Below are 15,544 nucleotides of genomic sequence, written 5' to 3'. Positions count from 1 at the left end.
TATATATTTGGAGCAGAGCGGAAGTCACTAGTGTCTTGGAGGGTTTAAGCAGAGGTTAGAACCTCTCCAATTCCACAACACACTGGCTTTGTCCCAAATTGTACCCTCTTCCCTAATTATTTATAATGTGCTATTCAGAATGTGGTTAAATCTTGTATAAGTTCCCAATAAAAATTAGCTTCATGAGTACTACATAATATAACATGCTCATCATATTTGTATACAATTGCATGTTTAAATGCCCCTGGTCTCGAAGGGGACACAAACTGAACATTGTAGGGCGGCAGGTAGCCTAGTAGTCAATGTTGGGCCAGTAACCGAAAGGGTGCTAGTTCGAAACGGCGAGTAAAATCTGTCTGTGCCCTTGAGCAAGTAGTGCTGAGCGATTTGAGAGCTTTTTGGGGTCTGTTTTGAGTATTTTAAAAATCATGGTTTCGATAATGCATATGTCTAAAAAAATATTATGTGGGTTTAATGCTGTAACGACAGAAAACAATTAATACATGTTCCATTATGGTAGTAACTGCCCATTACTGCTTATCACTTATTAACCATTTATTCACATTACTTTAAAGTATTTCAGTGGTGTAGGCCTATTACTTTTTATTTCATTCTAAGTCATCTAATCTTTAAATAGCTGCTGCCTATGCTGTCTGACAAAATTGCTATTTTTACTTGTTCTTCAAAGTAAATAAGGCATACTTTTATGACTGCTGAATATGAACTATCTTAGGTCATGTATTTTCAGGTAGAGATACTTTGAAAAGCAACTGCTCCATCCCACTTGAGTGTTCTTCTGTCTTCAGACAAGTACGGTGGATTCGGGAAGTATTCAGACCCCTTCACTTTTTCCACATTTTGTTACGTTACAGCCTTATTTAATAAAATAATGTCCTTCATCAATCTACACAATATCCCATAATTAAAACTCAAACAGGTTTTTATACATTTTTGTACATTTATTACAAATCAAAAACGGGTTTCTTATTTACGTAAGTATTCAGACCCTTTGCTATGAGACTCGCAATTAAGCTCAGGTGCATCCTGTTTCCGTTGATCATCCTTGATGTTTCTACAACTTGATTGGAGTACACCCGTGGTAAATTCTGTTGATTTGGAAAGGCACACCTGTCTATATAAGGTCCCACAGTTGACAGTGCATGTCAGAGCAAAAACCAAGCCATGAGGTCGAATGAGTTGTCCGTAGAGCTCTGAGACAGGATTGTGTCGATGCACAGATCTGGGGAAGGGTACCAAAGCATTTCTGCAGCATTGAAGGTCCCCAAGAACACAGTGGCCTCATCATTCTTAAATGGAAGTTTGAAACCACCAAAACTCTTCCTAGAGCTGGCTGCCCGGCCAAACTGAGCAATCGGGGGAGAAGGGCCTTGGTCAGGGAGGTGACCAAAAACCCAATGGTCACTCTGACAGAGCTCCAGAGTTCCTCTGTGGAGATGGGAGAACCTTCCAGAAGGACAACCATCTCTGCAGCACTCCACCAATTAGGCCTTTCTGGTAGAGTGGCCAGACGGAAGCCACCCCTCAGTAAAAGGCACATGACAGCCTGTTTGTAAATTACTCTCACACCATGAGAAACAAGTTTCTCTGGTCTCATTAAACCAAGATAAAACTCTTTGGCCTGAATACCAAGTCTCACATCTGGAGGAAACCTGGCACCGTCCCTACGGTGAAGCATGGTGGTGGCAGCATAATGTTGTGGGAATGTTTTTCAGCGGCAGGGACTGGGAGGATACCTAGGCTCGAAGGAAAGATGAACGGAGCAAAGTACAGAAAGATCCTTGATGAAAACCTGCTCCAGAGCACTCAGGACCTCTGACTGGGTCGACAGTTCACTTTCCAACTGGACAACAACCCTAGGCACACAGCCAAGACAACACATGAGTGACTTCGGGACAAGTCTCTGAATGTTCTTGAGTGGCCCAGCCAGAGCCCGGACTTGAACCTGATCAAACATCTCTGGGGAGACCTGAAAATAGCTGTGAAGCGACGCTCCCCATCCAACCTGACAAAAGCCTGAGGGAGTATGCAGAGAAGAATGGGAGAAACCCCCCAAATACAGGTATGCCAAGCTTGCAACGTCATACCCAAGGCTGCAATCTCTGCCAAAGGTGCTTCAACAAAGTACTGAGTAATGGGTCTGAATATATTTTTATTTAACTAGGCAAGTGAGTTAAGAACAAATTGTTATTTACATTGACGGCCTACCCCGGCCAAACCCAGACGCTGGGCCAATTGTGCACCGCCCTATGCGACTCCCAATCACCGGATGTGATACAGCCTGGATTTGAACCAGGGACTGTAGTGACGCCTCTTGCACTGAGATGCAGTGCCTTAGACCTTTGCGCCACTCGGAAGCCATGTTTGTATATGTCATATTTTAGTACATGATTTTTTTTTTTTACTTTCTAAAAACCTGTTTTTGCTTTGTCTTTATGGGGTATTGTGTGAAGATTGGGGGCAACAATTTAATATGTTTTAGAATAAGGCTGTAAAGTAACAATTTTGAAAAAGTCAAGGGGTCTGAATACTCTCCAAATGCACTATGTGCAGTTTTGTCACGCCACAGATGACTCAAGTTTTGAGGGAGTGTGCAATTTCCATGCCTACTGCCAGAATGTCCATCAGAGCTGTTGCCAGGTAATAGAATGGTTATTTCTCAACCATAAGCCGCCTCCAACGTTGTTTTAGCAGTAAGTCCAACCGGCCTCGCATCCGCAGACCATGTGTATGGCGTCGTGTGGGTGAACAGTTTGCTGACGTTGTGGGGTTACGGTACGGGCAGGCATAAGCTACGGACAACAAACACAATTGCATTTTATCGATGGCAATTTGAATGCACAGAGATACCGTGACAAGATCCTGAGGCCCATTGTCATGCCATTTATCTGCGGCCTTCACCTCATGTTTCAGCATGATGATGTCAATCCCCATGTCGCAAGGATATGTACACAATTCCTGAAGCTGAAAATGTCCCAGTTTTTCCCTGGCTTGCATGCTCACCAGACATTGGGATTGACATGTGACAGCTTTTTCCAGTTCCTTCCAATATCCAGCAACTTCGCACAGCCATTGAAGGGGAGTGGGACAACATTCCACAGGGCACAATCAACTGCCTGATCAACTCAATGCTAAGGAGATGTCGCGTTGCATGAGGCGAATGGGGATCACACCACATACATACTGGTTTTCTGATCCATGCCCCTACCTTTTTTTATGATATATGACCAACAGATGCAAATCTGTATTCCCAGTCATGTGAAATCCCTAGATTAGGGCCCAATGAATGTATTTCAAATGACAGATTTTCCTTTATGAACTGTAACTCAACTTTAAAATTGTAGCATTTTTGTTCAGTATACAACGAACTGTTCGGGCTTGATCTGACTGATCTCTAGATAAACTGCAGTGAGAAAATGTGTGAGCTCAGGGGGGGAAAAAACAAACAAAATGTATTTCAACTGATGTCGTCAATGAGTTTTAAAACTGAAAAATAACATTACAGTTAATCACTCAGCACTATAAGCAAGGCGCTTAACCCTAATTGCTCCAGGCTGACCCTGGCTGTGACCCCACTCTGAGGGTGTATCAGGGGGAGTTGTGATATGCAAAATCAAATGTCCAGTTCACACATGCATATAATACACACATGTATAAGCACCCACCAAAATATTATAATGTATTAGACGTCACGATTTAAGAGCTGGCATGATTGCTTAATCTAAGTGTCATTCACGTCTGTTCTATATAATATTTCTTTCTGAATGTTCCATGTGGATTATGTGATGCAGCCCTTGTCTAATGATCACAGGCATTATACAAGGTACATGTAATGCTTAAAGCTTGAATCCTTAATGGTGAAACTGCCACGTCTGTTTGGGATATTACAACAAAGTTATTTATCACACTGCTGGATGCTCCTCGCCTCCGTTTTGTTAACAGAATAAAAATGATCAAGGCCCAGGGGCGAACAGTGTCGCTGTTTCACATAATACAGAGTTTATTTTTATGAATCACTAGGTGTTACAAAATAGGTGGGTTAAAACGCGGATCACCATTTGCTGTGAGTAAAGTAATGCTCCCTATATTCTAGATGTATTTTTCCTCAATAGGTGGGGAAACTCCTACGTAAAATAAACGGTGCATAAACAGCGTTTACGTGTGTTCACACTACTGCTCGCATGCAATCCTTATACAGAATTGGGCCTAAGTCTCACCAATATTATTATACTTTTTTTTATCTTGGGCTTCTGTTATCCTGTTTGCACATTACAGGTGTGTAAATTTGACTTTTGCTTGTAATTTGTAACATTTGCAAGACCACTTTATCATAATGACATGGTTCTGTGTTAAACTGATGAAGTACAGGTAACTGCCAAAATAAAGGAAACACTAACATAGTGTCTAGGGAGTTGAGCCAGAACAGCTTCAATGCACCTTGGCATAGATTCTACAAGTGTCTGGAACTCTATTGGAGGGATGCGACACCATTCTGCCACGAGAAATTCAATTTGGTGTTTTGTTGATGGTGGAAAACGCAGTCTCAGACGCTGCTCAAGAATCTCCCATAAGTGTTCAATTGGGTTGAGATTTGGTGACTGAGATGACCATTGCATATGGTGGACATTTTGTTTTCATGCTCATTAAACCATTCAGTGACCACTTGTGTCCTGTGGATGGGGGCATTGTCATCCTAAAGTATGGGGGCATAGCCAGGGTAGCCAAAATATTGGCCTGGCCAGCATTTTATACATGATAAATTTGATCTTGCAATGTGCATACATTTGAAGTTTCATTGCCGTCTGTCCATTTTGAAAAGATGTCCTGGGAACTGTCCCAAAGTCAGCATGTCTTTTGTTTGAAGAAGGTAGATGTGAAAGGCTATGGAACCACTTTGTATAAGCTCTCTCTGGGACCTGCCGCATCTACGCAAACGCACCTGTCACACTCGCATGCACAGACAAATTTAAATGTGCATCAACAAATAAACGAGCACAGTCACGTGTGCATAGACATAAAAATGTCAGAACATTTTGAATCTAAGCAATTTGAGTACAGTTGTGTACATTGATTGTGATGCCAACCACCTAGGGTTGAGTTTTATCTATGGACGTGAACAGGATTAAGATGTATTTTATACGTTTGGTCTGGCAGTAGCGCTGCTTCCAACTCCAGACCACACGTTGCTCTAGGAGACCGGAGTTTGATCCCCAGCTCTGCCACTCTCATGACTATCTTCACCCCATTCTTGCAATGGGTAATTTTATACCTACAGTTACATGCAATAAAAAGTTAGGTTGCGCTGCAGTACTGGCCAAATAATCACTGCAATGCGTCTTCTAGTGATGGCTTGTCACAACCACCAAACCTGTTGTAAAAACTGTTTTAGTGCCCGCAACTTTACCATAATGTACCGATTTGTAATGGCTTTAGGGCTTCCCTCCAGCTGTTTTACCGTCTGCCAGACAGTTCAGCTGATAAGAAACCTGTGAGCACTAAGAAAGAAGAAGCACTTTTCTCTGTCCTCTCAGCCTGGATTTGTTTTTTAACAATGATTGTGACTAAATGTTAACAATTGTTTATCCCATTTTTGTTGAAGTAGCCTATCATTCGCAAAAAGAGACTTGGGCTACTATGTTTTAGTGCAACTATTGTTCGGACGCTACCGATGCACCTTACGTGGGAACTAACAATGGTCTTAATGCTACCAAGATACTAGAAAACCATTTGAACAAATCCACATTATTGTATTGAAGTAGGAGTGGACTTTGAGTAGATTCCTTGTCACATGTCATCCTTGGGTGGGGAACACCCAGTCATAGGTCGGCTGTCACAAGAGACTAAATAAATATTTGTTAATGATCAACTTGTTGCGTTAGTGGTAAGCTATAGAACACTGCTCAATTAGGCATGGTCTAATACTTACTTTCTTCACTTTTAACGTGAGTCTTGTTTTTTTCCGTGGGTTTTTGTTGGACCCTTTGTGCTTAGAGTATTCCATCAGGCAACAGTAAATTACACTTATAGAAAAAGATGCTACCTAAACCGGTTCTTCGGTTCCCATAGGAGAACCCTTGGAAGAACTATTTTTGGTTTCTGGTAGAACTCTTTCCACAGAGGGTTGTACCTGGAACCAAAAAGGGGTTCTCCTATGGGAACCCATTGTGAGTGTCGCAACGCGTGCCCCACCCACCTGAACTCTCCTTTTCAGCCACCTATTTCCTGTCTTTGAGAGGTGCAAAATCCACTTGTCACTTTAATATGACTCTGTTGTCATAACATAACGACTGCGGAAACATTTGTAATGGGCGGACTTAGTGATTTGGAGGCCTCAGGCAGAGGGCATATCAATTACAGAAGTATTCATACCCCTGAGTCAATGCATGTTAGAATCACCTTTTGACAGTGATTACAGCAGTGAGTCTTTCTGGGTAAGCCTGAAAGAGCTTTGCACACCTGGATTGTACAATAACATGATGCAACCACCACTATGCTTGAAAATATGGGGTGGTACTCAATGTATTGGATTTGCAGTATTATTTTTAGTGCCTTGTTGCAAACAGAATACATGTTTTGGAATATTTTTATTTTGGACAGGCTTCCTTTTCGCTCTGTCAATTCGGTTCGTATTGTGGAGTAACTACAATGTTTTCTCCTATCACAGCCATTAAACTCTGTTTTAAAGTCACAATTGGCCTCATGGTGAAATCCCAGAGTGGTTTCCTTCTTCTCCGGCAACAGAGTTAGGAAGGACACTTGTATCTTTGTAGTGATACACCATCCAAAGTGTAATTAGTAACTTTACCATGCTCAAAGGTATATTCAATGTCTGCTTTTTTATTTATATTTAGGTTTACCATAGCAAAGGGGTTGAATACTTATTGACTCAAGACATTTCAGCTTTTTAATTTAACATTTTAAAAAACATTATTCCACTTTGACATTATGGGTTATTGTGTGTGTAGGCCAGTGACCGTCTCAATTTAATCCATTTTAAATTCAGTCTGTAACACAACTATGTGGAAAAGGTGTGAATACTTTCTGAAGGTGGTTGTATGGCCTAATTCACTTTTTTGAAGGCCTTTTTCATTGTCAATGTGGCCTCACTAACCTGGCAGTGGTGGAAAAATTCTTCAATTGTCTTACTTGAGTAAAAATGAAGGAACTGTGATCGGTCCAGAGGGGACCGGTTCAAGAAAGGGTTAACAAAATCCTACCTCAATACAGAGCACTTCACTTACAAACCAAAAATACTTTCCATAATCACCTAATTAAATGGTCTTTTGTGGCTAATCTTGGCTTTGGCTCGCTGCACCGGGAATCACTCATAAATTCTTCATTTAAGCTGTTCTTGGTCTTTCAATGTTCTGTCCTTTGTTCTATGTTCCTCCTTATTTCTTTGTCTGTTCCTTTCTCCATTCTCTTTTTTTTTTCTCATGCGTAATAGCCTCGTCCTTTGCCTTGCGCCGGTAATAAGGGATGCTTTCGGGGATTCCCGGAGTGTCCCCGTCCCTCTGACTCCATTTGGCCCCCAAACCTCTGGATGGTTCACAATACCCTAATAGAAAATTACTCTTGTGAAAGTCACTTTTTTACTTTTAAGTATTTTACTGGTAATCTGGTTTAAAATGTTCTTAAGTACATTGGTGGAAGAGTACTCCCATTGACAGACTTGAGTAAAAGTACAAAGTAAATGCTACAAATTTATTTTATAGCCCTTCTTACATCAGCTGATATCGCAAAGTGCTGTACAGAAACCCAGCCTAAAACCACAAACAGCAAGCAAACCAGACTTTACACCACTAACCTGGGCACAGTGGCCAGGCAAAATGCCCCCTTCCTCTCCATTTCCTTTTCTACGTTGACTCTTCCCGCAGATTTTGCTGCTGCTGAACCAACCTGCTGAGGCAAGACCGAATAAGAGTGATGCGCTGAGCAAGCCCACGACAGTGGGTCGTTTTGGGTGTAGGGTTGTGGGTCCTCGAGCGGAGCATGCAGAGGGGGGCCTCAAGTTGAGAAATTATTAGTATTTATACAGTACCATTCAAATGGTTGGACACTTACTCATTCAAGGGTTTAACTTTTTTTTCTACATTGTTGAATAATAGTGAAAACAAACTATGAAACTTGTTAAACAAATCTAAATATATTTTAGATTGTTCAAAGTAGCCACCCTTTGCCTTGATGACAGCTTTGGACACTCTTGGCATTCTCTCAACCAGCTTCATGAGCTAGTCACCTGGAATGCATTTCAATTAACAGGTGTGCCTTAAGTACATTTGTGGCATTTCTTTCCTCAATGCGTTTGAGCCAATCAGTTGGGTTGAGACAAGGTAGGGTTGGTATACAGAAGGTGGCCCTATTTTGTAAAAGACCAAGTCCATATTAATGCAAGAACAGCTCAAATAAGCAAGCCAAACAACAGTCCATTACTTTAAGACGTGAAGGTCAGTCAATCCGGAAAATGCCGACTTGCTGCAAAGAAACCACTACTAAAGGACACCAATAAGAAAAGACTTGCATGGGCCAAGAAACACGAGCAATGGACATTAGACTGGAAATCCTGTCCTTTTGGTCTGATGAGTCCAAATGTGAAATTTTTCGTTCCATCCGCTGTCTTTCTGAGACGCAGAGGTGGTGAACGGATGATCTCCGCATGTGTGGTTCCCACCGTGAAGCATGGAGGTATGAGTGTGTGGGGGTGCTTTGCTGGTGACACTGTCAGTGATGTATTTAGAATTCAAGGCACACTTAACCGACATGGCTACCGCAGCATTCTGCAGCGATACGCCTCCCCATCTGGTTTGTGCTTAGTCCCACTATCATTTGTTTTTCAATAGGACAATAAATCCAACACACCCCAGGCTGTGTAATGGCTATTTGACCAAGAAGGAGAGTGATGTGAGTGCTGCATGAGATGACCTGGCCTCAACCCAATTGAGATTGTTTGGGATGAGTTGGACCACAGAGTGAAGGAAAATCAGCCAACAAGTGCTCAGCATATGTGGGAACTCCTTCAAGACTGTTCGAAAAGCATTCCAGGTGACTACCTCATGAAGCTGGTTGAGAGAATGTGCAAAGCTGTCAAGGACAATGGTGGCTACTTTGAAGAATCTCAAATAATATATTTTGATTTAACACTTTTTTGGGGGGGGCGTTACTACATGATTCCATATGTGTTCATAGTTTTGATGTCTTCGCTATTATTCTACAATGTAGAAAATAGTAAAAAATAATAAGTCTTGAATGAGTAGGTGTCAACTTTTGACTGGTACTGTATATGTTACTAGTATTTTTGTATTATGCCCAGCTCATGAGGCCCCTTGATGTGAGGCCGGTAAATGAGCTCAATGGAATACATTGTGCTTCGTCTGGAATTTAAAGCACGGTCTCAACACTTGCATCACAAGAAATAACTTGATTTTGGTGGGTGGATTTTATTTCTACAATTGTAAAAAAAAAAAAAAATTTTTTTAGTTTAGTACAGTTGAAATGTTTACAAATTAGATGCATTGAATGAAAGCAACTTCCGAAAAGGAACACTTGGATTATAGGGATGTAAGTATAGGTGGGTGTAATCTAGAGCCAAGCGTTTAGATCTGCAATCGTGTGAGTATCCCTTTCTTGACACACTTGTTGAATTATGCAAGTGAACAACGGGAATTGAGGCAGTCTAGACGGCGCAGGTAGGCCTAGACCAAGCAGGTTTTTGGTGGTTGCAGCCCTGTGCATCCGCTTTATATTAATGTATGCAAATAAATCCAGCATATATGAAAATGAGGCACAGTTTTCTTGATTTATCACAAAGTATAAAAACTAATATACTAAAATGTATGAGTGCATTACAAGAAACTTGCATTTTACAATAAATGTAATACCTGAATTCTCACCATTACCTGAACTCCATTATTTGTCTGCCAGTACATTGTTTTATGTGCTGTAATTCAGTCAATATCTGATTAGATTAAAAACATTTAACAGCTGGAGTATTTTAATCCATTGTCCAACTGTTGCTTTTAAATTCACAATTTTGAGTGTTGCTACAGTAAAGCCAGCCCCAAATGTCTTGCAGATTATAGTTTGCGGAGTAAGTCTACGTATTTGAGATTCCTTATGTAATGAAAAGTGCTATATAAAATATTTTATTATTACTTTAAGGCAGGGTTCCCCAACTAGTAAGGATTAACTGAGCTGGGATTGGGTCATTAATAAATCTTTGTCTCAATGCATTCTTTTAATGCTGTGAAAGGATTCAGGAACCCAAATTATTTGGGTGGATCCCTTCCTCCTTTATGAAACGAGCTTTGTTTCCAGAAGGGATCAAAATTGTCAATCAATGTTACACCCATAGCTGCAATAGTCTCGTAGCCAGTTATGGAGGGCTAAAAGTCTGCTGAAATGTTCAATGCCACGATTTAGGGAGGGCACAGGGCCAGATATTATGGGGCGGTTGTTTGTGTCAAGCAGAGACCCAATAATTAAAAAATAAAAAATAATATGTAATCCATTTTTTACCTTTTAACAAGGCAAGTCAGTGAAGAACAAATTCTTGTTTACAATGACGGCCTACCCCGGCCAAACCCGGATGACGCTGGGCCAATTGGGAGTCCCATAGGGTGGCGCACAATCACGGCCGGTAGTGTTGAAGCCTGGAATCGAACCAGGGACGGTAGTGACGCCTCTTGCACTGAGATGCAGTGCCTTAGACCACTGCACCTCTTGGTCTAAGCTGTTCTGAGCTGCCCTTCATAGTTCATGTGAGATTCAATGTCATTATGATAGACTGTTTGCTGATGCAGGTTTAAAATATTTGGGGGCAGCTTATTGATGTCCTGTGCTCCTGGATAGCATAACGTTTTTGCTCCAGGGACTGAGTAATTTCTTACCATTTGAACTGCCCAATACGACGGCTGGAGAAGGGGATGGGGAAATCCGCCCATTCCTCCCACAATTTGTGGAACATTTCACAGGCCCACGAGAAGCAGGATAGCATTCGCCTGCTGCTCCCAGTGATAGGTCCAGACCTCCCAGAGCAGGCAGTACCCAGTCAGATCCGGAGAGAGGGAAAGGAGTGGAATTCGACAACTAAGCTGCTGCTGGAGTCCGCGTAGTTGGACACAGGCAGTCCCAGCGACGAAGGCGCAGGTAGATCAGGCACTAGTGCGGCGAAGCTATTCCACGTGTCAATCTGCTCAGAACGTCTAGCAGACACTCCAGTCCGCTTAGCAGCATGCCGTTGCCTTCGGTTTCCACAACTTGTAACATTGTTCCAATCAGCGCTGGTTCCATCTTCTTGCTGTTCTCCGTCTACTCCACTCCGCAATGGAGAAGCAGATGGAGGAGACTTCCTTGGTAGGCAAGTTCCGGTAGCACAGGCCATTCAGATAGGGACTGATGACAAGGTAGGGATACATCCATCAGGCCCGAGCGGTTTGTCGCCACGAGTTGAGAACGAGAGTTCCAGTTTGCGTTTTCCCCGTAAGTTAACACAGAATTAGAATTTGCTTGCCAAGGATAGCCACCTCAAGCCTGTAATCCTCCGCAAGCAAACAATTCCCACATTGGAACTTCAGATCGTCAATATTTTCCCGGGCAAGAGCATAATAAACACTGCTTCTACAGCGCTGGAATGGTTCGTTAGCTATTCCAGGCGAAGCGGGTGCCATTGCAACCTGGCTAGCTAGTAGCAGGTGTTGACAAACACTTATAAACAAAAAATAAAACTTTGGAAAGGAGGTCGAGGCGCAGGAGGTAGCCGAGTTAATGACAGGTCATTTTAAAGCATTTACACCACCTGCCTTGTTCAAGATTCATTGGATTCCTTGGATTCCTATCTCCTTTTTTATAGTATCTTTGGCAACAGCACCATGCAATGCACTAAAGAGGCGGACACCTGGCCAGACCTCGTTTCCAAAGTTTTATTTTGTTCATAAGTGTTTGTCAACACCTGCTAGACCCTCTGTTAAATTACACATTTCTCGAGGTAGGAATTTTGCAAAAATATGTTAAAAGGCTCATTCGAGAAAGCACCCTCCCGAGTTATGCCATCGAACAGAATTGAAATCTGAAATCATCTGTCATGTCAATCTAAAAGTCGTATTCCTATTAACTTCCAGTGTAGTGAGAGCGACTATCACAGTGCTACGTCATACCAGACAGATTTCTGCCTGCTTGAATGCCAATAACAGATACACATGAAATGACCCAGGGAATCGATAGAACATCAGAGATAATAACATTCAAAATGGGTGAACTTTTCTTTTTAAGGTTTATGTAATAGCTGATTACTCATCAGTTATTGTGCCACGATCACGTCCCCTCTTTTTATCGCTTCTTCTCTTGAATTCCTTGGTCTTCATTATTACCATATCATTGCCTGAGCCACCTCCCCATTACTACAGACATGACCCTTCTTTATCAATGTTTTTGGGTGTAAGCAGATAAGATGCAATGGCTGCATTGCAAATGGTGTGCTATTCCCCATGTAGTGCACTACTTATGACTAGGGCTATGGGCAAAAGTAGTGCACTATATAGAGACTAGGATACCATTTTGGATGCAATCTGTCTTATTTCAGTTGTTAACCAAGGGCTTGGATTGCAATTGAACAGCTAGAATTTGTTGTTCCAAAGGTTGTTCATGGATTGTGTTGAAAGGGGGACCCCTTTTTGGGTCAAGAGCAACCCCCAGAAACATAAGTTCTGTGTAGTCAGTGTCTCAAACCAGTGTTAGTTATCGAACTGGCAGAAAGCATCGGAATCAGATTTGTTGAGCTGACACTTTGGATACTTCCACCAATGTCAGACTGAAGAATAGGGATTCAAAATAATAAAAAATAGTTAATCCCAACCTTGCATGCATACTATATCTACGATATGGAAGATATTGTTTTCTTTGGAATCCTCGATCTCCTTAGGCGGAGCAATGCCCTGCATTGACAAGTCCACCAATCTTGTTCGATACATACTTGATAAATCATCTCCGCTGCCATAAATATTACATGAGCTGGGAATATTAGACGTGGCTGGACATCCTCGCCAGAAGTAAGAATTTCTGTTGGAATTGAATTGGTCTATCTTTTTGAATGTCTGTTGGCAATGCCCCAAGACAATAAGGTTGCACTGTGATCTTGGACCTTGTTTGACAATAGAATAGATACTTTGTCAACTTTTCTACATAAATTAATTGCTTCACACACACACACACACACACACACACACACACAGGTCAACCCTGTAGAAGCAGGACTATTTTAAACACAGATGGTTTACTATGATATGTGGAAGTTGGAACCAATCGGAACCGGGAACAAAAGTGATCTATACGGTTCCGGAACAATCCCACAAAAAAATGCAAGAAAGAGCCTATGCAAAGCTTTTCCATCTGTCAATCAAACTTCTTCCAGTGTCTGTCTGCTAGCTGAAAATCTTTGCCAGTGTAGGTTACCTACCTCTTCCCTGCCAAAGCATACAGTTGAAGTCGGAGGTTTACATACACCTTAGCCAAATGCATTTATACTCAGTTTTTCACTATTCCTGACATTTAATCCTAGTAAAAGTGCCCTGTCTTAGGTCAGTTAGGATCACCACTTTATTTTAAGAATGTGAAATGTCAGAATAATAGTGTAGAGATTTTTCTTTCATCACATTCCCAGTGGGTCAGAAGATTATGTACACTCAATTAGTATTTGGTAGCATTGCCTTTAAATTGTTTAACTTGGGTCAAGTGTTTCGGGTAGCCTTCCACAAGCTTTCCACATTAAGTTGGGTGAATTTTGGCCCATTCCTCCTGACAGAGCTGGTGTAACTGAGTCAGGTTGTAGGCCTCCTTGCTCGCACACGCTTTTTCAGTTCTGACCACAACTTTTCTATGGGATTGAGGTCAGGGCTTTGTGATGGCCACTCCAATACCTTGACTTTGTTGTCCTTAAGCCATTTTGCCAGATGTTGCTTCAATATATCCACATAATTTTCCTGCCTCATGATGCCATCTATTTTGTGAAGTGCACCAGACCGTCCTGCAGCAAAGCACCCCCACAACATGGTGCCACCCCCGTGCTTCACGGTTGGGATGCTGTTCTTCGGCTTGCAAGCCTCCCCCTTTTACCTCCAAACAGAACGATGGTCATTATGGCCAAACAGTTATATTTTTGTTTCACCAGACCAGAGGACATTTCTCCAATAAAGTAAGATCTTTGTCCCCATGTGCAGTTGCAAACAGTAGTCTGGCTTTTTTATGGCAGTTTTGGAGCAGTGGCTTCTTCCTTGCTGAGTGGCCTTTCAGGTTATGTCGATATAGGACTCGTTTTACTGTGGATATAGATACTTTTGTACCTGTTTCCTCCAGCATCTTCAAGGTCCTTTGCTGCTGTTCTGGGATTGATTTGCACTTTTCGCACAAGTACGTTCATCTCTAGGAGACAGAACGCATCTCCTTCCTGAGCGATATGACAGCTGCGTGGTCCCATGGTGTTTATACTTGTGTACTATTGTTTGTACAGATGAACGTGGTACCTTCAGGCATTTAGAAATTGCTCCCAAGGATGAACCAAACTTGTGGAGGTCTACAGTTTCTTTTTTTCTAAAGTCTTGGCTGATTTCTTTTGATTTTCCCATGATGTCAAGCAAAGAGGCACTGAGAAGGTAGGCCTTGAAATACATCCACAGGTACACCTCAATTTGAGTCAAATTATGTCAATTAGCCTATCAGAAGCTTTTTAAACCATGACATAATTTTCTGGAATTTTACAAGCTGTTTTAAGGCACAGTCAACTTAGTGTATGTAAATTTCTGACCCACTGGAATTGTGATACAGTGAGTTATAAGTGAAACAATCTGTCTGTAAACAATTGTTGGAAAAATTATTTGTGTCACGCACAAAGTAGATGTCCTAACCGATTTGTCAAAACTATAGTTTGTTAACAAGAAATTTGTGGAGTGGTTGGAAAACGAGTTTTAATGACTCCAACTTAAGTGTATGTAAACTTCCGCAGACGCTCGGTCACGGGTGAGCAGTATGGGTGAAATTATTGAATAACGTATGTGTATATTTCTTTTTCAGCGCACGCAACATGATGGTCTAGTTTGGGTGTACAGTGCCCTTAGAAAGTATTTATACCCCTTGACTTATTCCACATTTTGTTACAGCCTGAATTCAAAATGGATAAAACTAGTATTTTTGCTTATTTATTGAAAATGAAATGCGAAAAGTATTCAAACCCATGAGTCTGTTAGAATCACCTTTGGCAGCCTTACCTCCTTACTTCATTTGCACATGCTGTATACAGAGTTTTCTATTGTGTTATTGACTGCATGTTTGTTTATCCCATAGGTAACTCTGTTTTTGTCACACTGCTCTGCTTAATCTTGGCCAGGTCGCAGTTGTAAATGAGAACTTGTTCTCAACTGGCCTACCTGATTAAATAAAGATAAAATGAATAAATACAGCTGTGAGTCTTTCTGAGTAAGTCTCTAAGCACTTTACACACCTGGATTGTACAACATTTGTACAGTCTTTAAAAGTTATT

The 15,544-nt window shown here is 41.6% G+C and overlaps 1 protein-coding gene across 3 annotated transcripts in view; it reads left to right on the top strand.

The window, feature by feature from the left end:
* itpk1a (inositol-tetrakisphosphate 1-kinase a) overlaps window positions 1-15,544 on the top strand; it is a 66,581-nt gene that overhangs the window by 19,843 nt on the left and 31,194 nt on the right. The gene's annotated exons all lie outside the window — the stretch shown is intronic.

This window comes from Salvelinus namaycush, chromosome 29 (assembly GCF_016432855.1).
Source record: "Salvelinus namaycush isolate Seneca chromosome 29, SaNama_1.0, whole genome shotgun sequence".
Lineage (NCBI taxonomy): Eukaryota > Metazoa > Chordata > Actinopteri > Salmoniformes > Salmonidae > Salvelinus > Salvelinus namaycush.
The sequence above is the reverse complement of the archived record's forward strand: the minus strand, read 5'-3'. Positions and strand labels throughout refer to the sequence as shown.